At 44.7% G+C, this 25,788-nt stretch overlaps 1 protein-coding gene across 1 annotated transcript in view; it reads right to left on the reverse strand.

Annotated features, from left to right (window-relative positions):
* FHL2 (four and a half LIM domains 2) overlaps window positions 1-24,064 on the reverse strand; it is a 66,015-nt gene extending 41,951 nt beyond the window's left edge. The window contains exon 1 of the mRNA XM_014791696.2: window positions 23,860-24,064. The gene's annotated coding sequence lies outside the window, so the exon portion shown is untranslated. The remainder of the gene's footprint in view (window positions 1-23,859) is intronic.
* Between the last annotated feature and the right edge of the window lie 1,724 nt (window positions 24,065-25,788).

The raw sequence follows: 25,788 nt of genomic DNA on the forward strand, positions 1-25,788 counted from the left end.
GGCTCGCTCTCCCCTGCCACTAAAGTCCTTCTGTACTATGTCCACTCTGATCAGGGTCATTAACAGAAAATCCAGTGGTCCAGGGAGGAAGAGCCTGGGCTGGCCAGGCTCTCAGAGGGAGGGGGCTGAGCTCTCAGCCCAGGAGCCCCCTATGGGGCAGTGTGTGGCCATAGGTGACAAACACCCCTAACCTTTGCGTGTCCCCTCTACCTCACCTGAGGAGCAAAGGATGTATGACCTCTCTTCTTACCTTAAAGGGTTATTTCAAACTATCTAGTTCTTCTTCAAGTCCGTTTCACGGCTAATTAATCATTGAAAATATTCTAGAGTGTCTCCTGTGGATGATTCTTCACCATGGTGTGGATTTGTGTGTGATGAAAAGCTATATTTTAGGGCCGGCCCCGTGGCTTAGCGGTTAAGTGCGCGCGCTCCGCTGCTGGCGGCCCCGGTTCGGATCCCGGGCGCGCACCGACGCACCGCCTCTCCAGCCATGCTGAGGCCGTGTCCCACAAACAGCAACTAGAAGGATGTGCAGCTATGACATACAACTATCTACTGGGGCTTTGGGGGGGAAAATAAATAAATAAATAAAATCTTTAAAAAAAAAAAGCTATATTTTATGTTGCTTTATGTTCTTCTAAAAACAAGTTAAGGAATATCTTCCGCCTGTTTCAGAAAGCACTTTAACCTTCACCCTGAGAGTCATGACAGTGCTTTCCAGAACAGCCCTGCTTCTCTCTACGTCATTGCAATAGTAGTTGACTGTTGAAATGCCAGGAAAAGATCATCTCAAGTGTCTGACCTTCAGCGTACCCTGGCAGTGCTATTTGCCCCCCAAGAAATCTTTTAAAATTCTGGGCTATCCTAACCGCACAAATATTTTTGGACACTTCTGCACAGTTAGAGATGCTGAGCAATTACTCTCTAACAGTACCAGATTAGTCATGCACTTCCCCGCAGGGATGGAGGAGGCTCCAATGGCAAATCACTGTCAGATATCCAAGATGTTCATCTAGCTGTCCTTAAATTTGAGATGCCTTTTTCTTTTTCTTTCTTCCTTCCTTTTTTTTTTTTTGCCTTCATTTCAACAATTCGAAATTATAATTTCATCTTGCAGATGGCCTTGCCATAACCTAGCTCCCAGACCTTGTTAATGTTCTATGGACTCGGTTCTCTCTCCCCGCTGTCTGTGTGGAGTGCCTATTTCCCTATGTCACTATAGGTCCCTTGACTCTCCAGGTTGTGCTAAAAGCAGATGAAGGAAACCCTCGAGAGGTTTTCTTTTTCTAAGAATGTGTTTGTAAAGTTACCAGGTCAGGAGAGCAGGGCCTGCGATCCTGAGCTAGGAGGTCTTTGAGACCCCTTCCAGATCATTCTCTTTGCTCCCACGTGTTCCACCTGCAGCCAGTGAGGGAAGATGCCTTTCATCATGTAACTCCTGGAACTCCTTTGCTCACTCTGTTCTGCCTGGAAAACTCTTGTTTCTCCTTTAAAACCCAGATCAGGTGTCTCCCCTAGGAAGGCTGTGTGGGGCACCCATCCATAGCTTCATTTTTTTATCATTCTACATTGTCTCCTCTGTCCCTTGTTTATAACAACAGAGGAAAGAGTGTGAGCCCCTTATGGGCAAGGATTGAGACATTCACTTCTGTATTCTCCGCAATTTGCAACTTGGTCAATATTTACTGAATTCAATTTAAGTTTCCTGAAAATGCCTAAACCAATATAGGGCTGCGGTGCATGCAAGGGCTCACGTGGACCTACTTGAACCAGACAAACCAGGCTCATTGGCCACTTGGGCATTTCAATTATCGGGGTTTTGCACTGAGGTCCGACTTGCAAACAACTTGAATTAAAGCAAAGCGGAAGGAACGGTCCTTCCAGATGGCAGCAGATGTGGACTCGGCAATCGCTCTTCTTTCGTTAACTGGAGTAACCCCTCAGGGTATAGCATCCCCTTGAAAAGGAGGCTGCAAGGGCAACACGTGGAAGTTCTTGGGATAGTGCTTCTGCCTCCAAGAGTCCAGCTCTTTATGAGGCAGGGGCTGCTTCTCCTGACCCGCTCCTGGCCCCGCTGCCTGAGCCCATCAACCACTAAGAACGTTGCTCACTGAGGGACTTCCTTGAAGTCTGTTTCATAGCGCAAACTGAAGCCAGAGTCTTCATTGTTAGCAACCGAATGCAGTGAGTTTGTGTCCTTAAATTATGCTTGGTGCGTGTTTGATTTTCTATCAAATCCTTTAAAAAATTTCATCTGTACAAATGGGAACATACAAAATAAAAATTCTCACTCCCGTGAGATTTGTAACGGTTCCCTCCTCCACAAAAGCACGAGCGTGTGTTACGGGCCATTTGTGGAAACTGGTCTGCCTGCGATTTCCTATTTAGAGATAACAACTCAGCTGTAGCTTTGAAGAGGGCCGCCCACTCTTGAAGTGTGCTTTTGATAGGCAGGCTGCAGAGATGGTCCCAGACAGGAGCTCACAGCTCATCTCCCTCCAACCATACCTGTTTTAAGGTGAATCACTCTGAAAGAAAAACTGGTATATTTCCTTCATTCACTCATACTGTTGACGTATAAACATTCCCAAAGGTAGGCCAGATTAGTAAACTTTTACCTTCTTTGGCTGTTGCCATCTACACTCACAGAGATGGCTACCGGGCTTTCCAAGTCATGTGATCCTAATTTTGACTTAAACATCAGCAGGCAGTCTTAGACCCCTTCCCAACAGAGACTGGAACCAGCATTTCTGCACTTGCAGAATTACAGCCTCCGCTTACGAGAAGTGCACCTTCACACAGCCAGTTGGGTTTGCCGTGAGAATTTGTTGATTTTGGCCCGGTGTCTCTTGCTCATTTCCAAGGGGCATACACAAACAGGGAGAGGACAGCATCCCCTTGTTTGAGCAGAACTATTCGGGCTGAGAGTCGATGAATGTGAACCTGACATCTCCGATCCTGGAACGCAGAGTTTAGAGGAACAATCATTCGTCATCACTATTACAACAAATGTTTTCTTTCTTTCTTTTTTTTTTTTGGCTACTGATATGGTGGCATTTTTTCGTATAGGAAAGGGTGTGGATGTATAGGAGATGGGTGTGGATTTAGACTTAGAATCTTGGAAGGTTCATTTCTCCCCTTTTCCGTCTGACACTCGAGGAGGAGAGGAGTGTTGGAGGGCTCTGCATCTGATGTGGTGCTGAGCAGTGGAGAAGGAGAGATTCCAGAGCCTGCGGCAGCCACTGAAGTGTGAAGCATCTCCCTGTGGGGCCAAGAAACAGCTGAAGGTGGTGGCAGGATGGACTGAGGGGGGCTGTGGCCCAAAGGAGGAGAACGTCTACGTGCGACACGACTTTGGGACAGAGAGAAGGAGCCCCAGAGGTGGGTTGGGAAGAACTGCCTCCCTGAGAACAAAAGGAGACTGTCAGTAGGGAAAACAGAGAAGTGAGGGATTGAAGGAGGAGAACATGATGCGGGAAAGTTAAAGGAAGATTCCGTTTGGGAAATATGCAAGGAGTCTGCACTTAGCTAGTTAATTTACGTGGGCAAATAAGGCTCACAGTACTATTCCCCTGTTGATTCTCGGCAGTTGGGAATGGTTGCCGAGGAAGAAGCTAAAGACACCCCAAACTGTCTCCACTACTTAGCTTCACACTTGGCTTCAGCCGTTCCCAGTGAGGCCATGGCATTATAGGTCTAGCAAGACAGCAACCTAGGGCTAGGTAGGGGCATTCCCCAGCTTCGTAGGTCAGCCCCAAGTTAATGGTAAATTTTACATTTTTGTTCAATAGAGTGGCTAATGGAATTGTGCTTAGGACTAACAAAAGTTGCCATTTGGTCTACTGTGATGGAGAGTCCTGTTCATGATATGTATTAAATGATGTGATACCATGGCTTAAATGCCTATCAAGGCTCTCAATCCCAGAGAGGAAGCAGAGAAGTGATATAAAATTCACCTTGCGTCCATCTTAGGTCCATTGTCAGCTCCTCTGGAGACCTCTGTATGAGTCGGATTGGAAAAGCACGGGGCTGCACTTATCTGTGGGAGCCGGTAACAAGGCTACAGCTGGGGGAGCCTTTCTCTGTGTCCCTGCCAGGAGAACAAGCCAACTCCTGCCTGGTTCCTCCCACGAGGGCCTGAGGCCAAGTTAACCAGAATGGAGGAATATTCCAGAGGGTGAGGAACACCAGGAGCCCCGGCCCGGTTCTCAGACTGAGGCGGGGACCCTGGGATTACCCTCTGCACCCCAGCGGAGCTGGAGGCAGAGTCTGTGACTCGGGAGGCGGGACCCTGAGTTAAGTGCTCACCCCGAGGTCGGGGCACAGGAGGGCAGGAAGGCAGCATGCGAGTTTTGTCTCCCCAAAGGAAGCAGCAGCTTACAGGCTGGAAGAAGACCTGGGAAGTCTTAAATTAAACCCAGGGTAGCTTTAGTGGCAACTCCTTCACCTTCGAGAAGCCTGGCCTGTCTGCCTCCTTTCATGGTCCCAACAATAACCGGGCATGTGACTCGATGAGAGAAATAACCCCAAATAGCTGCAAAATGAATTATTTTCTCTTCTCTATGTCTGGAGGGTCCAGGGCTGGTCTCCGGGCAGATGGAGAGGAGAGGATTAAACTGAGTGTTGGTCCAGGTCAGGGCCCACACTTACTTTAACTGAATGCCTCTGGTAGCACCAGTCCTTCAGATGTTGCTCTGAATAGCCATAAACCACCTGCCAGCAGATTCATTTGGGCAATGCCTTTTGAAGTCTATTCTGACTGCTGTCTCTGGGAAACATGTCATATATTTCACTGCTAGTTGATGGTGTTGTCCAAAACCAACATTTTTGGTTTGTCTTACTCAGACCAGAAGGAGTTCTTGGCACAGGCGACCAGAGGGAGGTGTGTGGTATGCATGTCTTCTTGTATCAGCTTGCGTTTCTATTATGCTGCCAACCAGAGGGGTCCGCATGGGTGGAAAGAAATGCTGAGAGACTCAAGTGAGCAGCAGGTAAAATGAGTAATGCTATCGGACAGAAGTGAACCGTGCCACAAAGCCCAGTACCAGAGGCAGCAGTGACGGCTGTGAGCATTTAGAAAAGTTTCATCATAGAAATATGCTTAGTTATTTTAAGAAGCAACACGCTGCATATTAAACCAATCTCAGGTAAGATGTCATGGGACCAGTACATAGAAGGTTTTTATTTTAAGGTTTCCAAGTTCCATTTCATTATTTACAAAGTGTCCACCATTTTGGCCCTGAACTTATGGCTTGTTTATTATATCCTCATGAAATTTAAAGGGAGGGGCAGTAATATGAATGAACATAAAGGAATTACAAAAGGGCCAATGTGGGCATATGTGTGCACATTACCATCATCACTTTAGATATTTAGACTCATTCATTCTCATTTCTGTCAATAAAACTGATCCCAAGGAGTCGGCCTGGGGGCACAGGGGTTAAGTTGGTGCGCTTCGCTTCGGCGGCCTGGGGTTCGCAGGTTCAGATCCTGGGCACGGACCGACGCACCGCTTGTCAAGCCATGCTGTGGCGGCATCCCATATAAAGTAGAGGAAGATGGACATGGATGTTAGCCCAGGGCCAATCTTCCTCAGCAAAAAAAAAAAAAAAAATGGAGGATTGGCAACGGATGTTAGCTCAGGGATAATCTTCCTCACACACTCAAACAAAACAACCGATCCCCAAATTAAGGCAGACTGACACCCATCATATCCTAAACTGTAGGAAAACTTAAAGGAGGTTAGCATAATTTCCTAGTACTGTTTGAGTTAAAGTTTTAAACGTAACTTTTTAAAATAGAAAGCATATTATAACTTTAGAAAGAGTATTATCAAAGATTGACGCTGTCACATTTAAAGCGAACTTTTGAAAAAACAAAGTATAATGTACAACAGTTCTTTCTCATTAATTATTTTCAAGCACAACTTAATAGCCCTTGTCTCCTATTCCTGGTTTTAGCTAGAATCATTTTTCTCTACTCACCCAGAATCCTTATCTTTGAAATGAATTTGTAAACCGTCCTGGAACTTAGGGCTATTTTGACATTAAAAACTCATATGATGTCCTTCTCATGGCAATTGGATGGAGGAGGGTGAGCAGGAGGAAACCACTGGGCAGGAACTTGCTATTTGCTCAGTGATTCATCCTCACACTGCCACCGAGAGGAATAAAACTCAGCCCATCCCTTCCAGAGCTTCAAGTCCAGTGCGACTGGAAGGGAGGGAGCCAGTTTGGTAAAGATGAAATACCAATAAGGTCTGGTCAGGGTTAAGATATGGAAAGTATATCCCGCTTCTGGGTATATATCCAAAAGAACTGAAAGCAAAGTCTTGAGGAATAGTCACACTTGCATGTTCATGGCAGCATTATTCACAATAGCCAAGAGGTGGAAACAACTCAAGTGTCCGTTGACAGATGAATGGATAAACAAAATGTGGTGCATACAAACAGTGGAATATTATTCAGCCTTAAAAAGAAAGGAAACCTGTCACATACTACAACATGGATGAACCTTGAGGACATTATGCTAAGCTAAATAAGCCAGTCACAAAAGACAAATACTGAATGATTCCACTTATGTGAGGTCCCTAGAGTAGGCAAATTCATAGAGACAAAAAGTAGAATGGTGGGTGCCAGGGGTAGTGGAGAGAAAGGAATGGGGAGTTAGTGTTCAATGAGTACAGAGTTTTAGTTCTGCAAGATGAAAATGTTCTGGAGATCTGTTGCACAATTATGTGAATATTGAACACTGAACACTACTGAACTGTACACTTAAAAATAGTTAAGACGGTAAAAAAAAAAAAGACATGGAAACTGTATGTGTATAAGTGATAGGAGAACAGGAAAAACACTTAGCCCAAAGTGAGGTTCTGTGATGGTTAGGGGTCTGTGACGTGTCAAGTTGACCGGGCCAGGAGGTGCTCAGATATTTGGTCAAACATTATTCTGGATATTTTTGTGAGGGTGTTTTTGGATGAGATTAGCACGTGAAATGGTAGACTGAGTAAAGCAGATTCCCCTCCCTAATGGGGGTAGATCCCATCCAATCATTTGACAGCCTGAATTGAACAAAAAGGCTGACTCTCCCCAGAGTAAGAGAGAAGTCTTTCTGCCTGACTACCTTCAAGCTGGGACATTGGTTTGTTTCCTGCTATTGAATTCAAATTGAAACCTCTGCTCTCTGGGTGTCTAGCTTCCTGACTCACCCTACAGATCTTGGGACTTCTCAGTCTCCATGATCGCATGAGCCAATTCCTTATAATAAATCTTTCTCTCTTTCTCTCTCTCTATCTATAGGTTCTTTTGGTGCTATTTCTCTGGAAAACCCTGACTGATACAGGGTCCTAGGACGCCTTCCTGGAAGGGATGTCATCTGACCTGAGCCTTGACAGATAGGCAAGAGGTAGCCAGGAGGACAGCATGAATGGGGAGAGGCCCTTCTGACCCATCAAGGCCTATGTCAGGGCTTGGCACACAGTTCAGCATTACTAGAGCCAGGGATGAGGCTGAGAGGAGTTGGGGCCAGGCCATAACGTTATGCGCCCTGCTAAGGAGCTTTATCCTATAGGCCAGCATGTCACACTTAGGTCTGCAGACAGCAGTACATAAGAGGGCTTCATACAAAACACACACAAGCAAGCACTCAAGGTTAAGGTCAGATAGGGCTGGTAATTCCCAAGTTATGGAAGTTAACAGATTTCTTTACTGTGGAACTTTTCAGAGCCTTTAATGAACCAGCATACAGTGTGAATCTTCAGGAGAGGATGTATTTTAATACAGACTCCCTCCCCCTGTCTAATTCAGATCCCTATTAAGATGAGAAGGAAGCCAGTTTCCAGAGAGTGCTGCTAGGAGATTGGAAGTCATTGAGAGGGTTTAAGTGAGAGACTGACCTCACCAGTTCTTTGATTTTGATAGACAACTTTGGCTGAAGTACAGAAATCTACCAGGGCCTCCGTTAGGAGGTATGGGAGATGCTGTTGGTGCTGTGCCCAGACCCCCGTGGGCCCCTTCGGGTCCTTTCTGCTCTTTCTGTGTGGACTGCCCTTGGGTTGTTGGAGCCTTCTCCTGGGGTGTCCTCAGCAACGACTGACTGGTGTGAGAACGGGAAAGTCCCACTGCCTCCTTGAGTGGGGTCAAATCTAAGGCATAATCTACACTCAGGAGAACATCTGTGGGATCAGACTGAGGCTGGGGCTTAGCCTGACACTGTATCCTTGCTTAGCTTCCTCCCCTTCCCTGCCTTGTTTCCGTACTTTCTACCGGGGGCACTTCCTCAATAGATCCCAGACCGCTCCTGAGAAACCCAGCCTACAGGAGGCTGCTGCACTAGTCCTGTTAAAGAAGGCAGGGTGTGAATAAGGGCAGTGGTAGTGGGAATCGGGAGAGGGTGTCAGTTTCAAGAATTTTAAAGATGTAAAATCAGCAGAAATTATGATAGATGATTGGATACTGAGGATGAGTTTAAGATAATTTCTTTGGCTTGGATAACCAGAAGATACTACCATCAAGAAAATGGAAAAAACAAGTTTGTGGTGGAGGATGAATTCAGTTTTGACCTACTGAAACTGAAGTAGTTTTGAGACAGCCATCCAAATAAAAAATTTTTCCAAACTTGTAGGGACATGAGATTCAGGGGGAAGTTTAGAGCTGGTGATATGGATGTAAGGGTCATTAGCCAAATGGTAGTTTGAAAAAACATCCCCATCGAATCAGTAAGTCACCCAAGAGAGCATGTGGATTGTGAGGGGTGGGTCAAAAGTCAAGTTCCGGGAGCCTCTAGGGTTTAAGGGGCAGGCAGAGGAGGAAGTGTCTACAAAGACCCCTGAGAAGGGACACTCAGGGAGGGATAGGGGAACCAAGAGAGAGAGTGGGAGCGTCAATGACTAAAAGATTTCTGGGAGTAGTGGCCAGTAGTGTTGAATGGGCAAGGGGCTGCTAGGAGTCCACTGGGTGTGGCAATATGGAGGTTGTTGGTGACTTCTGAAATATATTTCAATGGAGCGCTAGGGAGAGATGCCACATTTCAATAGGCTGAAGGCACCGGCAGTTGAGGATGTGGAGATGATAGCATAAGAAGCCTGATGGGAATAAAAAAAAGCAACATAGGTAGATTTCACAGATAGGGAAACTGAGTTTCACAGGTTAAATAATGTGCCCAAAGTCAGAGTTAACAGTGTAGATAGGATTCAAATCAGGAGAGTATTTGACTCCATAGCATGCTGGTCCGTTCCTGTCCATCACGCTGCCTCCTGAGCAAGTCATTTGACTGTCCCTAGTTTCTAAACACTCACTACCCCTCCTTATAGCTTCTCCTTCTCAATTAGCACAAGAAATAAACTCTCAAAAAAACAGAGCCTCTCCATGTCCCTCTTCTCTCCGGGCTCTCTCTCTCCCTTCACCCTCCTGAAAAAATGGACAGAAATTTTCCAAGCATAAAATCTGACTTTTTTTTTTTCTAGTCAGAAGAAGGAAATTTTCCACTCTCTTTTATTTTTTGTTTCCATTCTCTTTTTAAGGAAAAGAAGAACACCACCTCTTCCTGGAGCTATTCTAGCAGTTAGCAACTAAGCTAAGTGCTGCTCACTATGTAGCTTCTTTTTTTTTTTTTTTGAGGAAGATCAGCCCTGAGCTAACATCCATGCCAATCCTCCTCTTTTGTTTTTTTCTTTTGCTGAGGAAGACCGACCCTGAGCTAACATCTATTGCCAATCCTCCTCCTTTTTTTCCCTTTTTCTCCCCAAAACACCAGTAGATAGTTGTATGGTCATAGCCGCACATCCTTCTAGTTGCTGTATGTGGGACGCCGCCTCAGCATGGCCGGAGAAGCGGTGCGTCGGTGCGCGCCCGGGATCCGAACCAGGGCTGCCGGTAGTGGAGTGAACGCACTTAACCACTAAGCCACGGCCCCACTATGTAGCTTCTTAACAATTGCTCAGTAGCCTATGACATAATTTTCTGTGATACAGTGTAGTTTAAGGGATGTCATATTACAGATCCTGTGACCCAGAAGGTTATACTTGTATATATTTGTTGTACACAAACACAAATGTAGAAATATATTAAGGCATTGTTTACAGTAGCAACAGATGGGAAAGCATCTAAATGTTGATAGGTAGGAAACAGTCAAGTCATTCATCCTTACATTGGAATACTACGCAACTACAAATAGTGAGGCAGAATCCCTATATATGGAACATATGGGTATGGAACATATGGGTATGGAACAATCTCCGAGATAGAGTGTTAAGTGAAAAGAGCAAGGTGCAAATCATTGTGTGGAGTTTGCTATCATTTGTGTGTAAGAAAAAGCTGCATGTCCATTAGATTTGTCTAGAATATCTCTGAGAAAATGCACAAGGAGTTGGCAATCATAGTTGGCTCTGGAAAGGAGAACTAGGAGACTGGAAAATGGAGGTTGGGGGAAGAACTAGTCTTCATTATTTCTCCTTTCGTCCCTGCCCAGTGGCCTGGTGGCCGTGTGTTATGCATAGCTCAGACTCACGGGAGAAGTGTAAATTCTAGTCAGACTCCATACGGTCCAGGACCCCTTGATAAACGAGGCTCCTAAGTGAGAATAAAGTGAATGTAGCCCTTGTCCCATAGTTACCAATTTATCACCAGCCTGGAAGGGTGGCCATCTCCACGTGGAGTGCCTGGGACAGACTCCTTGTAAATTTGATTTGGTGCTAGTGATCTGGGGCTTTGTGGCAGTGTTCTGCTCTATTTAAGGTCACAGGCCAGGGTTTAAAGAGGAGACCGGCGATCTGAATGTCTGATCACTGGATGCTGGGTGTTGGGTTAGCGTTCACAACTATGCTACAGAGAGCCCAATGTCTGAGGTAAAGAAAACACCCCAATGTCTGAGGTAAAGAAAACAATCTTGTTCTTCTGAGCAGCAAGACAAATGTATCCACTCCCCATTGCATTGCTATTGTACCGTTACATCAAGGCGTGTCTACTACGTGGAAAGCACGGCTCTGTACTGGCCTCTTAAATCAAGTCCCTACCACCAGGAACTCAACCTTCTAAGGTCTAGTTTTCCAGATTTGTTTCTTTGATTTAATAGAAAAGATTTAATATTTCCTCACAGCGCTATTTTTATGTTTAGACCAGAGTTCAGTATTAAGTCTTTTTGTTCCCGTTAGCTTTTGCCTCTTTGGGGTCCCATAGTTGAGTGCAGGGTCAGCCCGGAGGACTTGCCCCGGAAATGAGACTGTGGAGGGCTGCCCCTCCCAGCTCCTGTGCAGGTCCTCCAGCATGACGCCTGCCCAGCAGTGATCTAGGCTGTGTTGAGGACCAGAAAGGAAAAGGAATGTAAGAAACAGCTGTTTTGGCTTAAAGTCGTGTTGGTTTGCTCATGTTTGTAACTTGTTTGCTTTTTTGCTTTGGGTTTTTAAGATGCTGCTGTCATTGGTGAGAATAGCAAGGAGTCCTGTGAAGTATGACTAATTCCTGGCTTCCCCAAGTTTGTGGCAAGATGCGTGTGGAGATGAATGTTGTGTGTGTGGACACGTGCGTGGGGATTGCCGGGACCCAGCATAGATGGATAGTTGGTGTTTCTCAGACAGAATAAAGCCACTGAAGAAGCAAAACTGTGATGGGAACAATGGGTCACATACAAGGACAAACATTTTTGATTTATAGTTTCGTCATGGTTTGATTTACTTTTTCATTACAGGATTATAGCTCTAGGTTAGACATGAATCTACAAACTGAACCATAAGCCACTTAAAAAAACATGAGGACTATTAAAACACATTTTCTGCCAATTTTTTTGTCCTGACAGATGTGACTTATCTTTGACAACTAAATGCTGCAGATGAAAGAAATCTCAATGAAATGAAATACTGTCTGCAGTTTAATACTGCCACACAATTATGTCTTTAGGTTGATTTGTGTGTCCTCTTGATTTGATTGATTGATTGAGAAAACAAAGGTCTGAATCAGTTATACTATGGATTGCATTGGCCAAGATATCAAAATCATTGCAGAATGACTATTTTTCATTCTGATGTTTTTCATTCAACAGACACCCTGTCTCTCAGAAAACCACAAAACCAGAGTAGAGGCTTCAGTCAGCAACGTCAGAGCACTGATTTTCTCTCCCACTTCTTGCCTTTTCCTGAAGCTTGGATGACATGGGAAACCAGCAGAGCCTGCTTCAAGGCTAACGAAAGTTGAGGGTGTTTGCACTGGGCCAGACTCAGGCAGTGGTGTCAATCGCCAGGTCCCTGGGGCCTGTCTTTCCTTTCTCTCTCTGATCTCTGCCCCCAGAGGAGTGAGGATTCTTTTGTCTTTACTGTAGCACGGAGGTAGTTGGCTGTATCCAGGTGTTGGGTAAGGCCAACAGAGCAACGTGGCCCCAGCAAAGGCAAGGGGCAGCTTTTTGAATGATTAGAAATTGTAGGTCAACTTTCAGTTATTCGGAAGCCACTTGAGGATCTCAAAAACGTATTTCATAAACTCTAACCGTAGCTCTTTACAAATATAATTATCTGGATTTTAGAGAAGAGATTGAGGTACAAAGAGAGGAAGTACTTGCTTCAGACCTCAGAGGAATCCACCACATTTCTGTAGCAGGGAGACTGTTTATCTTTATGTCCTGCCCCTCTGCTTAAAAGGTGTCTGCTTCCTCTTTGGCTGTATAATGGCCCCACTATTCCATCATCGGGGCTGTTTTTTTTATGGTGGAAGTAATGTTTTACCATCTGCATTTGTCAAAGTGCTCTCAGCTCTTGGAAACATAAGTTCTCTACTCCCACCAGGAAAAGGGAAGACAAGAGTTTCCAGCCTTCTGAAAGACAATGTGCTTTGTGTCTTGGCCACTTACCATCATTCCCAGCCCCACCCAGAAAAGTCAATACTCATTTTTGATGTATAAAAGCAATCGCATCTCAGTTACCTTAACCAAGAGACAGAGCTCCATAATTCAAGTCAAAAGTAACCAAGACCAGAATGAAAAACACATGGTAAAGAATGGAAACAGCATGTCTACTAAAATACCTCTGCAGTTTGCTTTCACTCTCCTTCCGGACATCCTGCCCAGGGTCTCTCCCTTCTGCTCTGCACAGGGTCCCCCCTTCCCCCTTCCCCTAGCCAGCAGTCATGAAAGGCAGCCTTTGATGTGGGGGCAACCAGTTACCCGCCCGCCAGCCCTTCTGCCAAATTACAGGAAGAGGCTGGAAGCCAGAGCTGCTGCAGAGACCCCGAAGCAGTGCAGGGCGGGCCAGGCGCTCAGGCTGTGATGCTTTTCACTTACTTTGTGGCATGGAAGGGAGGTGAATTAAAAGAATTTGCACTTCCACACTTAGGCACAAATAGTACTGGGGCAGCAGATGCTGCAGAAGAGGTGCGGAGTGCCTAATAATGAGCCAAGTTGGTTTTAAGCTTCTCAGCAGTCTCTACTCACGCGGCCCTTTCTCTCTTTGGTGAATAGCACAGGTTTTTTTGTTTGTTTGTTTGTTTTTTTCTTTTCTTTTTTCCATGCAGACTCAGGTTTACAGAATTGATCAAATGAGAAACAATCTCATTGGCTCCAGCCTAAAGGATCAAAGCAGGCCGTCTGGAGAGAGAGAAGGACGTCTGAGAGGGCGCGTAGGAGTGAGTGAGCGGCCCTTGGCACTGTGAGGATCCAGAAGGGAGACAGGAAACCTGGAAACAGGGTTTACAGCAGTGAATCTCGAGCTCTCTGACAGCAACCCACACTAGGAAGTACGTTTTACCTCACAACCGCTTCACACAGCCCACGTGTAGTGCTGGAAGCATATTGTCATGAAGTAATTCTTATCCTTGCTATGAATGCGAGGTGCATTCTATTCCTTTTTATTCTCTTTTTTTTTCTATTCTAGGTTATTTCATTTTATTGTTAAAAATTTGTGGTCTCAATCCACTAAATGTTTTATGTGGCTCACTAAGAACTATGAAACTGACCCCTAGTTTGAAAAACTTGCATTTTGGGCAGACTCAGGTGAGGGAGAACTGGTTCCCTTATGAACTTGTGGAGTGACAGCCAAGAAGAAAAGTACTCTGACTTAGGAAAATGTCACAAGAAAATCAAGCCACGAGGTGGGGCCTGCAACTCTCAAACGTTGACAATCTCTTGGAGAAAGAAACATGTCTGAATTCAACATGGTGGCCAGTGTCAGGGGATCACACTGGAAACATACTTTATGAGAAACTTTACTTCTAGGTTTCTTATCTTCCTTGTGAAAGGAATAAAAACGTCTGAGGTTGGGGCCGGCCCGTGGTTTAGCGGTGCTCAGGTTCAGATCCTGGGAGCGCACCAACACACCACTTGTCAGGTCATGCTGTGGCGGCGTCCCACATAAAGTGGAGGAAGATGGGCACAGATGTTAGCCCAAGGCCAGTCTTCCTCAGCAAAAAGAGGAGGATTGGCAGATGTTAGCTCAGGGCTGATCTTCCTCACACACACACAAAGTCTGAGGTTGCTGGAAGCTTATGGGGGTTGAATAGTCCCTCTAAACGTTTCTGTTTCCAGCCAAGGCAGCTCTGGGGATGCGGGGAGGGGGTGGCCTTGGTGCATGTAGATGAGGCTTGGGGCCCAGAGACTGGACCCGCCCCCAGGAGCGGCACCCTGGACCTGCCCATTTACACCTGTTGACCTGGCATACTTAAATAAAAGCATACTCTTTCCCTCTAAAGTGCCCCAGTTTGGACCATAAATTCTATGGTCACCCTAAGTATGAATAATTGAGGAAATTAGGTCTATAGCACACAGTCTATATTATTATTATTGCTTTGCCACAAAAACATATAGCCCATGTGTTTATCCACCTCTAGTTTCTAGCATTGTGATGTACACTTTAAGGAAAGGGTCAGAATAATGCAACTGGGTACCTGCCCCTAAAACTCACAGTCATGACATGGTGCTATCATGCAGGAGCCTGCTGAGGCCATTCCCCCATCCCGCCCGCCTGGGGGACCTGAGCCCTTTCAGACGCTTTCCGCCCTGGCAGCTCCTGAGCTGTCCCCAAATGGGTGGAGGGAATATGTATATATTAAGGGGCAGCCCCGTGCCACGCAAGGGAGGTCTGGACACAATTCAGCTGCCACAGATTCGGGAGTCATGGACACCCCATCTTCCCCGAACCGCAGTCCATTGCCGACTTCTGGTCTCCCCCAATCCCGCTTCTTCTGTACCCACATAAGCTCTGCCTTGTTTCCTTGTCTCCCTTGCGGATTAGAGCTCTGTCCTGAACTGTCTCGTTTGCTGGGCCTTGGAACTGCCTTCGGGCTCTTCCAGCCCCTGAGACGCTGGAATCCTCCTAGGCCACCAGCCTGATCCAAGCCCGCCGGTCACCTCCTGTGGCTGACGCGTGGCCGCACTTGCCCAGGCCCTCTGCTCCTTGTGCGTCAGCCTGCTCTGCGGCTTGCTGACGTTGCCCCAGCCCCTGCTGTCGTGGCCTGGGCCACCTCCCTCTCCTGGTCCCCTGTGTTGCTGGGCCCTGCGTGCCTCGCTGAGCGAGGCGCCTCTCAGGTGTTGATGGGCTCCTCCTCGCCCGCTCTCTTACTGTGGGCACCCTGGTTCCAGCTCTGCCCTGGCTGCCCAGGTACCTTCCCCTCACGGGCGGCGCCACGTGGCCTGTCTCCGAGCAGGGCTTTCATTTCCACTTTGCAACCTACTTTTATCAAATGTCTATGGTTTCTTGAAAGTCAGTAATATGTTTGAGGTGAGACTGATTATTTTAAAATTAGCTTGATAAGATAAAATGACTTTTAGAGTTAACTGTGAATCTTTGGCAACCTATACGCAGGTGACAGGGCAGAAGGGGCCGAACTGTCCTGTTTGGTGTCATACATAAAACCTGAACCTAAGATCCAAGCTTTCCATCCTCCCTTCATCACAACACAGGGAGAACAGTCCACTGCACACCACAGGCTTCACTGTGTACTCCGGTGGTATAGTGGTCAGGAGGTCAGCTGGGGTTCAAATCCCAGTGCTGCTCTCAGTAGCTGGCAGGCAGAACAGTGACTTGCCAAAGCTGTTCACGTCCTACTCTCCAGAAGCAGGGAAGGGATTTTGCAGTTGTGATTAAATTAAGGGTTTTGAGATGGAGACACTATCCTGGATTATCCAGGAGGGTCCAGTGGCATCACAAGTGTCCTAATACGAGATAGAGGAGGCAGGAGAGTCAGAATCGGAGAGATCTGAAGATGTCACATTACTCTCTTTGAAAGTGGAGGAAGGGGCCACAAACCAAAGAAGGCAGGCAGCCTCTAGAAGCTGGAAAAGGCAGAGAAATGGGTTCCTCCCTAGAGCCTCCAGAAGGAACACAGCCCCGCCAGCACCTTGATTTTAGCCCTGTGAGGCCCGTGTCAGACTTCTGACCTCTGAAACTGTAACAGAAGAAATCTGTGTTGCTTTCAGACAATAAATTTGGGGTAATTTGTTACAGCAGCAACAGGAAACTAACATAGCAATTAAATCTCCTTGGTGGAGACACCTCTCTGGATCTCAGGTTGTTTCCTCATCTGTAGACTGGGAGTAATAATAGTACCCACGCCCTGTGGTTGTTGTGGAGACGGACAGAGGAAGCGAGGCCAAAACACAGTGTGCTTTCCGGCATGTGGAATGAACGCAATTAAGGGGAGCTATGTCTACTATTGCCTTGTTGAATCCTTACAAGCGCTTTAAGAGGTTCTTGTTATTATCCCCATTTTAGAGATGAGGCTCTGGGAAGTTGAAATCTTGCCTGGGCTTGTTGTCAGCGGCAGAGCTGGGACCCAAACCCAGGCAGCCTGATGCCCACTTTCCCCCTTAACACAATGCAAGTGTAGTGGAAGGTTTTGAAATGAGGTTAAGTTGTGGACAGGGGAGCATTAGACTTGGACCCTAATAAGAATACTTTGTGATGGGTGATGATATATCTGTTACAGTGAAAAAGTTTCTCAGAATTCAAATGAAATAGATAAGCATGGATTGTTTGAGGCTTCCTCTTTCAACAGAGACTGATTCAGCACCTACCATGCACCACTCACGCTGTAGGTACTGGGGCTATCTCTGTGAACAAAACAGGGAGTCTCTGCGGAAATGGGAGCTCACATGTTATTGGGGAGACACAGACACTGACATACATGTGACTCTGTGGGTGTGTATCTATGTGAGATGATAAGTGCTTTGAAGAAAAGTAAACCAGGGCCAGGAGCTAGAGAGTGGCCGAGAGTGTAACTTTAGATGGGGTGTTCAGGGGTGGCTCTCAGATGTGTGTGAATGAAAGAGGGAGGGAGGTGTGCCATCTTCTTGGGCGAGAGCCTGAGGCATTAGTGGCACCAACAAGTGCAAAGGCTCTGGGGCAGGTCAGTTGCTTGGCATAGTTGCGGAAGGGCAGTGTGACTAGAGCATCCTAGATGGAGGGGGAGAAAGGGAGGAGATGAGGCAGATTCCCGGCACCTGCATCATGAAGGGCTCTGTAGGTTGTGTAGCATTAGGATTTTATTTTGATTTGGGAAGCCATTGGAGAGTGTTGAGCAGGTGAGAGATACAGTCTAACTTAAGTTACAAATATGATAACAAATTTTTTTTTAGCAAAACAAGTCAGATGGAGAAAGCCAAATACTGTATGATTTCACTCATATGTGGAAGATAAAACGGCAACAACAAACAAAGACATAGACACAGAGAACAGATAGGTGGTTACCAGAGAGGAAGTGGCGGGTGTGTGTGTGTGTGTGTGTGTGTGTGTGTAAAAGGGTTAAAAGGGCGCATTTGTACTGTGACAGATGAGAAATTAAAAAAAAAAAGACTTGTGGTTCAATTGAGCTCCCTTTGGCCTCTGGAACTGCCCAGCTGCTCCTGCCTGAGGCTGGAGGAGGTTTGCTGACGCTTCCCGGGAAACAGTGAGGTGCTGCTTACACAAGTAGAGACAGCTCAGGGCTGCGTGCCAGGACCCTGCCAGAGGTAATCTGCAGCCGGACTCGAGGACTGGCTACCACTGCTGCTTAGTAATGGGGGCGAGGGGTTTATCTGTTCTTCTGTCCAAATTCCATTGTTTAAATGATGTTGAACTTGCCGCTATGAATTTCCAAACCCACTGACTTGTTGGGAACTCTGTTTTAATTAGAAGATGCTCGCTCCACTCTCCTTGCTGCCCTCAGAGTTTTTCCATCAGGGAGTTTTAGACATAGAATTTTGAATATTTCTTTCCTCAATTGGATGACTGCCCAAGCTGGTTAATTTGAGTGCCAATAAATTTGCACCTGTTCATAGGATTTTTGCATTTTCAATTTGCAGGAGTAGAGAGGTGCCTAAAAGGAGTTTGTCTCATGCACTGTCAAAATCTCTGAGCATCCTTTATATCACACCCATGTTATTATTTTTTCACTGAACCTAACTGATTTGCAAGTCCTGTTGACCTCTGTCTTTTGATTTAAGGATTGGAAGGGCATAACACTTGGTCCGTAATTCAGAGTAATTAATGTTGGAGTTTTGCAATAAGGAGACTATTCTCTCTTACCTGCATTTTTGTTTACTAAATTATATTTAAAGAGAGCAAAATGTTGTTGTTCCCTAATAAATGAATTAAGAGATTCTGAACAAAATTGGAGAGCTTTTGAAAAAGAAAGTTTACAGCGTTTAGAATTTATTCAGCATCTCCATCCTCTTTCCCTTCCCCCAGCACACATACACACACACACACACACACACTCACCCCACACACAAACACCTCACACACACTCACATACACATACCACACGCAACACACCACATATACACTGACTATGGTGAATGAAAACTTCTAAGTCAGAGAATTTACTCCTTAGGGATACATTATCATCAAATCTTCATGTTTATTTCCCAATAAAAATTCCATAAAAAATTATTATGATCATTAACTATGACCTGTGCTGTGTATCAAAGGGTAGGAAGTGAGTATCAAGCCTGTTTCCTAGCCAGTGCTGCAGAAGGGAAAAGTACTAGCCAACAAGGAAAACTTCTGGCTCCTTCCTTTGGATCTTAACACTTCTTAACGCCTGAATTAAACACAACAATTTAGGTCAGCAAATATTTATTAGGCAGCTGCTGTGTGCCAGGTGCCGTGCTAGCTATCAGGCGTATGACTAAGAAGAGTGACACCCTTCCCATGCTCTTGAGAAGGTGCTGGAAATAAAGGGAGAATTAAAAAAAGAACACACAATAAGTTGGAAGCCCTCATGCATTTTTAAGGTGAGGTTCTTTCTCCCTAGTGGAGACTTTTCCAGCGTCTCTGGTCGGAGTCTTGTCAGTCCTGGCACTGTACTGCCTGGGTTCAAATCCCAGCTTCGCCGCACCCTGCCTCTGAGCCCCTTACTTCTCAGCGCCTCTGTGAAATCACACACAAACGGGGACGCCTGCAGCTCTCCCCAGAGACCTGCTGTGCGGCTCACACGAACCTGTGCGTGTGTGTGAGTGTGCGCACGTGTGCGTGCAGCAGTCACAACAGTGCCTGCACACGTAAGCTCTCAAATGCCAGCTTCTATTAACTCTCTAACCCAGAGCTTCATTTTATTTTACATTTGGAATTCAAACTAGCCGCAATTCAGATTCCTTACAGAGAAGGTTTTTCTCCTTTTGACTCTGGGGAGCCGAGAGACCTCTTCATTTCTTCTTACAAATTGTTGGTTTCTAGAAACGTCCCAAAGGAACAAAGAGAAGTAAAGTAGCCACTGTCCTTAAGTCATTACTTCACCCCTCTCCCCAACACACGTACATTCAGCATATCTTCTCGTGCCCTTCGGACACACCCTTCACCTGGCAGGACGGATCCCATTTATTCCCATCACCATGTCGTTCACATTGTCCCCCCATAATGTTCTCGGTCTTTATCATTCCTTACTTCCTCTAGGCTCCATACCTCTTTCTGTGTAAAGTGCCCCAAGTATTTCCCTCCTGTTCCAAGTAATATTCCCGTACAAACGTTACCCACCATTCCCAGAGCATTCCTGTACGCCTTTCAAACCGCACTGTTCAGTGCACAAGGCCTGGATCCTGCTCTTTCGTTCCTCTAACGCCAGCTAGATTACCAAGTCCTGAAGCCAGACCACATCGTTAGCGTGGTTGCACCTTCTGCAGTGGGTAACACTGTTCTAAGCGTGCTTCTTTATCGGAAAATAGGAATAATAATAATGATAATAGTACCTACCTGAAGGGTGGTTGTATTAAATGAGCAAATACATAGTTCCTGGTTATAGTTCATTCAATAAATTTTAGCTATTATTTTTAAGAGTCTGACCATTTTGGTTGGTTATTTACAGTTTTTATAATTGGCAGCAATCATTAGAATGCTTTATATTTGCATGGAATTTTGCAGTAAAAAAACTTTCATGATTAGTCTCAGTGTAGAAAATTTAGCAAACTATTTAAAATGTAGAGAAAATATAAAATTACTACTAATCTTATCCCTCAGAAACAATAATTTTATACATTTTATTTATTATATTTTTTCAGTATTTATATAAAAATATATATTACACAGTTGAGACTATATATTATGAATAAAGCTTTGTATTCTGATTTTTAAAACTTAAAAATTCTATGCAAACGTTACTTTCAATTGTTGTATATATTGCGCACTATGGCTATACCACAATTAATGTAACCCTGCTCTACTTTTGAGCAATGGCACTGCTCATCATTTTAGTTATTACATATAATATGTTGTCATATAACACTGTGTGCCTTCACATAATGTTTTATCTTACTACAAAGAGTATGAATTAGAGAGAACTGGAACAAGCAACCTCTTGTCTTTTCTATTTTGTGTCATGCTACACTGTAGGCTGACATTGGAACATTAGTCCAGATTTATCAGCACAGAGGTGAGCCTGGGAGAAAGTGCTCGGTGGCCTGTAGTTCTCGTGAAAATCGTCGGTTCCTGCTGCCACTTCAGACACCCCCCCGCCCCTTCATGCTGTTTACACGAGTCCCAGGCAGTGGTAGAAGGCGCACTTCTTAAAAACCAAAATGAAATTCCTGCACTTTTCCCTTTAACACCTTCTTAATAAAACACGTGGAGCACATTTTATGTGTCATTGGCTTGTTACGGTCTTACCTCAGTTTAACTTTTCAGTATTACTTTTTAACTGTAACAAAAGTCTTCTGTTAAAATGAGTTTTTATTTCTCTTGTGTCTATCTAAAATTTATCTTTTAAATTCAGACAAAGCCCCAAATTGTAAAAATGTCCTCAGAGTTAAAATTGATTTTATTTTCACAGGTTTACACTTAAAAAAATTAAAGATGTTTATGAAATACATCTGTTAAATACCAAATTGCTCAGAACTTATGTTAGTTCCTTTCTATTTTTCATCATTTTGGTATATTGGAGACTAAGTGATGAAAGGCTGACAAATCAATGATAATGAAGAAAATCAGTAAAACAGGTTTTGGGGGCATACAGATAAAGGCACAAGATGACTGAGGTATTTCACCATTCAGTAGGTAGCATTAATAGTGTAGAAATTAGCAGATCATGCTTCAAAACAAGTTATATTCTGATAAAAATTACTTATCTAAATCTTGCTTTATGCTTTTCCTTCCCATTTATCCAACTATTATGAATATTTTCATATTCTGACTAAATAAATCACAATGTCATATAGAGATAACCAATTTTCAAAGAATCAGAGCTTGAATACACAGTAAAAGTACCTTGACTATAAATTGGACAAAAAGTAGATTACCAAATAACCTTATCATATATATATATATTTTTTCTTTAACTATAATTTATATTTCCCCCCATAATTTATTGTTTTTGGATTTATCTTAAAATACATCAATCCGTACAACATAGTGGGAATTTTTTCCCTCTATTTTAAAGCCAGTATCAAATTAATGGTTGGTCTTACAATCAAGGACCTCTTAGAATCAACAAATAGTTAAGATAAACAATACGATGCTAAGAGTGGTTATTTTTCAGTGGTCAAATGACACATAATTCTCCATTTTCTTCTCTCTACTGGTCTGTATTTTTTATGGTAAAGATATATTTGTATAGTAAGAAAAAAACAAAAGAAAATATAAATGCTATGAATATAATTTCATCTCTTTGGTGGTGTTAAAAACAAGACAACAGGCCCCAAATGGAGTTACTGATGCTAAGCCCCACGTCACAAAACTGATGCTTAACTTATAGTTTGGGCTCTCCCAGAAATGGATCTTGAACCCGTAGGTCAGGAATCGCCTGGTCAACACTAGTGAGGTCATCTGCCTGATGGACCAGCCGTCCCCTAAGGGACAGTGACCTTGCCACAACCAATCTGCTTTTTGCCTAGTGTAACTTCCTTGTTCCTGCTCCCATCTGCCTGTAAAAGTCTCTCATTTGCTCCTCGGAGCAACGCTGCTGGATGGGATGCTACTCGATTCGTGAATCCTGGAATAAAGCCAATAAGATCTTTGAAATTTACTCAGTTGAATTTTGTTTTTTAACAGCGGGGAGAGGATGATTTAAAGGCGGTGTCCCTTGGCCATCTGTTTTTAAGTCTGAAATATTTTAGAGAGCAGCAGAAAGTGTGTAGGTCCCTGTGCTAAGAGCTGTGGGACTGCAGCGAGAGGTACTACATGTCCTGGCCTCAGGGATCTGAAACCAGTCGAGAACTCTGGAAGCACCAAGTGGGCTGATGAAATCTAAAGGTGCAGAATGTGTGCAAAGACAGACAAGACAGTGGGTGAACAATGAGTGGTCAGGGTATGCTTGACGGGAAAAGATGCAACTTTTCGTGGAGGTTCTACATTAAAATACCATCTTAACATTAGAAAAAGCCTCCAAAATGTAATCATTTGAGTTGATTAGTTCGCTACTCCATTAAAAATGAAAACTTTTTTAAGATACGATGGATCTCAAAATGTAATAGATTTTATTACAGCACATTTTGTTGTTATAAACCTAGCAATAAAACAAAATTCAAATAACATCCCTCAAGAAACAAATAAAACAACAACAAACCTATTAGAGCAAATATGTGATAAAATAACGTTATCCTTTAATGCAGACATTAATACTATCTTTTGACCTCAGAATTATTTAAAAAAAATAAAACTAGTCTGACAGTTTTTTTTTTCCCTTTTAGATTGGACTTTATAAAAGTGTCTTGCATGGAGTCTGGCTAGAGGATGTTTACATATACGATACCTATTATCATATATATGTCACTCTATCAGTATTAACTTTATTATGCAATTAATGCATTATTATGCACTACTCAGGACTGTGCATTTTGCATACAACTGCTCTAGAATTCAGTAAAATATTAACGCATTTCCTTTTTAAAGCACACAACAGCTATCTGTACTTTGGAACCAACAGCCATAACAAGTCATCTTGTACAAACGTACTTTCCCAGTGTAATCAGACTCATCAGTAATTTGCCTCTTCACCCCAGGCCATCCGGAAATTCTGTCAGGGAGGAAAAGCTCAAGAGCACTGTGGCTTTACCCCATTCCAATGTTTATTTCATAATTTTTCTCTTTTTCTTTCCTTTTTCAAAAAACGCTTTCCACTGTTCACAAGTCAGTGTAAATTCCTGATTTCAACTGGGAGCGGGTAGGATGAACAGGGCTTCTCCTGTGTTCTTTACATTCCCGCAGGCACCTGCTGTGGCTTTGGGGAGGACAGTTCTGTTCTTTCCCCAGGGCCCGTGGGGCACGAGCTTTGCTGCTGGGGGTGCCAGCTGCCAGTGCCACCTGGGTCTTTGCTCGGGGTCTGCAAGTCCACAGTGCCAGAGAGCTCCCTCCCAGGGCTGGGACACTCCCTCCGCACAGAGCACGAAGCCTGCGCAGCTGCTATCTAAGCCTGTGCAGGCGCAGGGCGGGAGGGATGGCAAGGGAGAGGAAAGAGAGGAGGAAACTGGAGTCCTTACCTGTCCTGTCTTCTGCCCTCCAGCCCGACCAGAGGGGACAGCCGCAGCACAGGACAACTACCTCGTTGGATTCCCCCAACCAACCGTGTATGCAGCTGCTGGCCAGCTGAGCCCCTCTAGCCCACAGGGCTATAAATAAGGGCCCTTCAGAGCACAGGAGATAAGAACTCAGCCCCTGGCTCCCGCAAGCCTTTTAAGGTATCTGAATTAAAGGCACCTCAGCCCCCAGAAGGGAAGGGGCTGCCAGCTCCGCATTTGGCCTGCCCGCCTCAAGGACATCCCAGGCCTCACACAGATTCCAGCCTCCAAAGAGCAGAGGAAGGGGGGGAAGCCACAGCGCCAGGAGGGATCTCGCTGTGTCAGACAAGTTGCAGAGCCTCTGGCGGGCTGCCCGCGGCTCCTTACTGTGAGCCCCTCAGATTAGGCGGCTGGCACTGAGGCATAGAACAGGAGGAGACATCCCCCAGGCCACACAGCGCCTCGGTGGCCCGGTATGGATTTTCAGTGCCGCCTCCTGAAAAATGCATGCTGACCCTCTCCCCTGGCTTCAGGGGCATTCGCTTGGATGAGAAAGATTCTGGGGAAGACCAAGGGATCAGCTTCACAAATGCTGGGGTTATGGGAAGCTACAGTGGAATAATTTACCGAACGTCCTCTCTCACTCCATCCTCCCTGCTCGTGAACGATTATGAGGGTTTCTCAAGCTACAAATCATTTCTTCTATAGAATTAAAACAGAAATCTAACTAGAGCCTTTTAAAACCATATGCTGAAAGACGAGCAGCAGTTCCTGACTCACCGTTAAATTTCTTATTTTTTCAGTTTCCTATTTCTGAGAGGCATTTCATCTGTGGCTGGGGGGCCACAGAAGGGGGAATAACCAGGCTCAGCTATTTGGCAACAGCTGTGTGCATCACCACAGCATTTCCCGGCCTAGGAATTTACCCTCGGGAGAGAATCCCGGATGTGGGCAGAGAGAGAGCTGCAGGGACATTTCTTGCAGCTCTTTAATAATTGGGAAAAGTTGGAAACAACCTACATGGCTAACAGCAGGGCCTGGCTGAATGAAAAATAGTACAGCCATAAAGGAAACACTGCAACCTTTAGAAACATCATAGAGGAATATTTAATAACATAGAAACAATATTATGAGATATTGGTAACAAAAAAGCAAGCGACTTTAAGGGGAAAGGGATGACATATAATAAGTTACTACACAGTTACCCCACACATATACTCTGAAAGGATATGCACCAAATGTGAAAATGTGGTTATGGCTGGATGATGGAATTATGGCTGGTTTTATTTTCTTCTTTGGCATATATGCAATCTCTAAATTGTTTACAATGATCTTGTATTACTTTTATAATAAGAATATTAATTTCATTTAAAATCTAAGTTTCTGAAAATCAGGAGAGAGATTTCTGTATTTCTGTGTTAATGTACCCAAATTTATTTTAAATTACAGAATTCCTTGGGGTCTTCCCAGCCTCTGGAAAGATCCAAGTAGGGGTCAACAGCTTCTTTTCCTGCCAATACCAACAATTTTTAATGCAGCAACGCCAGCAGAGGCCCGGAATGCCCCTGTCAGGCAAAGGTTAAGTCAAGAAGAGAGAGAGAAAAAAAATCACTGAGAGAAAGAGAAGGAGGAAGAAAATCAGAAAGTTTATGTAATAGGGGTGATAGGAAATATCCCTACCCCCAGATCACCTTTATCCGACCTAACACAACCTAAGTTATGCTCTGATCAGGACATAACAAAGGCATTTATGTACCTTTTATTTAAAAGATATGTGTGTTCTAAAGATGACTTCCTTTTTTATTGTTTTTGACTAATGACCTCCAAACCTGACTGCGTGATAGCACATTTCACTGATATTGGAAGTATCAGTGATTGGAAGACGGCCTCCCCTCCCACTGGGTTCCGGGT

Source organism: Ceratotherium simum, chromosome 40, assembly GCF_057802395.1.
Source record: "Ceratotherium simum simum isolate JZ-2026a chromosome 40, ASM5780239v1, whole genome shotgun sequence".
NCBI lineage: Eukaryota > Metazoa > Chordata > Mammalia > Perissodactyla > Rhinocerotidae > Ceratotherium > Ceratotherium simum.